We start from the raw sequence: 1,770 nt of genomic DNA, 5'->3' as shown, positions 1-1,770 counted from the left end.
AAATAGCCTGGAGTTAAAACTCCCCTCAGGGTCCTCCCCACCATTCTATACAAAGAACTCTCTCAGGGAAGAAAAAATGGACACCAAGGTTGACTATGCCCAGCTCCCAGTGGGTCCCAGCCTCAGGCTGATCTCCTGAATTCCTTGCCCCAAAGTTTAAAAGATAACTAAACAATCTTGGAGAACAGGCCCCCTTAAGACAGATTTCCACACATATGCCTATATATACTTATTCTTTTCTTGGGTTAGTGCAGCAGCTCACTAATCTGACTGCCGCCCTTTTTGCCTCATTAAAGATCTGTACCTTTCGCCGCTGAGGCCGCGGCCATGAGTATGCTCAGGCTTCAGAAGAGGCTTGCCTCCAGCGTCCTTCGCTGTGGCAAAAAGAGGGTCTGGTTGGACCCCAATGAGACTAATGAAATCGCCAATGCCAACTCCCGCCAGCAGATCCGGAAGCTGATCAAAGATGGGCTGATCATCCGGAAGCCTGTGACTGTCCATTCCCGGGCTCGATGCCGGAAAAACACCTTGGCTCGCGGGAAGGGCAGGCATATGGGTATAGGTAAGCGAGGGGTACTCCCAATGCTCGAATGTCTGAGAAGGTAACCTGGATGAGGAGGATGAGAATTCTGCGCCGGCTGCTCAGACGATACCGTGAATCTAAGAAGACTGACCGCCACATGTATCACAGCCTGTACCTGAAGGTGAAGGGTAACATGTTCAAAAACAAATGGATTCTCATGGAACATATCCACAAGCTGAAGGCAGACAAGGCTCGCAAGAAGCTTCTGGCGGACCAGGCTGAGGCCCGCAGGTCTAAGACCAAGGAAGCCCGCAAGCGCCGGGAAGAGCGGCTCCAGGCCAAGAAGACGGAAATCATCAAGACTCTGTTCAAGGAGGAAAAGACCAAGAAATAAAGTTCTCCCCCTCTTCTCTGTACATAGTGGCCTTGGCAATTGCATAGATCACTCATTCAATAAAAGACAAGCCTCTATCTGAAAAGAATAAATAAATAAATAAAGGTGATCTGTTTAAAGCGCCGGGCTCCTTCTTTCTCCAAACCGCGCTTTCTCTAATTCCCTTACCCTAAAAGCATTGGCCTTGGGGACTTCAAGGTGGAAAAGCAGTCTGCAGGTGTCATTTTAGTGGAATCTAAATAGAGTAAGGACACTGGGGGCTGCGACCCTGGTGGGTTTTCTTTGTCCTCCCCTCCACTCTGAGCCCAGGCGTCCACAACTGCCCACCACCCTCACTGTTCTGGATCACCGACCTTAGGTGGACGAGAAGATGAGACCCCTGATGGCCTGGAGCCAGCAAGTTATGGGGGCCAGGGTGCTCGACTCCTCGAAGAGGGGCAGCCTCCAGCTCCAAGGAGTCGATGGCTCTTTCACAAGCAGCTCGCCAAGCCCGCATGGACTTCCCAGAAGCTTCATCTTCATAGAGGTGGAAACACACGAGGCTGAGACTACGTGCGTCCTCCGACGACCCAGGGCGCAGCTTCTGATGTCACGGGTCACAGGTCGTGACCTCTGACATCGCAGAGCACGCTTGCTGGTGCGTCACGTCATTGTAGACCCATGTGGATAGGCAGCTTTCGGTCTCCCTGCAGTGTGGTGGCCGTGATGCCAGCTAGTTCCTGGCGCGGGTGCCTGGTGGAGGCAGAGGGGACCTTTTCCGCCATCCTGTGTTCTCCTTGGGGCCACAGCATTCTGGATGGAGATGCCCACAGGTGAGCCTTGGTGACCCCTGCAAAGTAGTGTTCTTGAAAGT

General features: G+C 52.6%; 1 pseudogene; it reads left to right on the top strand.

The window, feature by feature from the left end:
• The first annotated feature begins 310 nt into the window (after positions 1-310).
• On the top strand, positions 311-1,011 carry LOC110147936 (large ribosomal subunit protein eL19-like; annotated as a pseudogene).
• Positions 1,012-1,770: the final 759 nt, after the last annotated feature.

The sequence above is a fragment of the Odocoileus virginianus genome, chromosome 11, assembly GCF_023699985.2.
Source record: "Odocoileus virginianus isolate 20LAN1187 ecotype Illinois chromosome 11, Ovbor_1.2, whole genome shotgun sequence".
In the NCBI taxonomy this organism is placed as follows: Eukaryota; Metazoa; Chordata; class Mammalia; order Artiodactyla; family Cervidae; genus Odocoileus; species Odocoileus virginianus.
The sequence above is the reverse complement of the archived record's forward strand: the minus strand, read 5'-3'. Positions and strand labels throughout refer to the sequence as shown.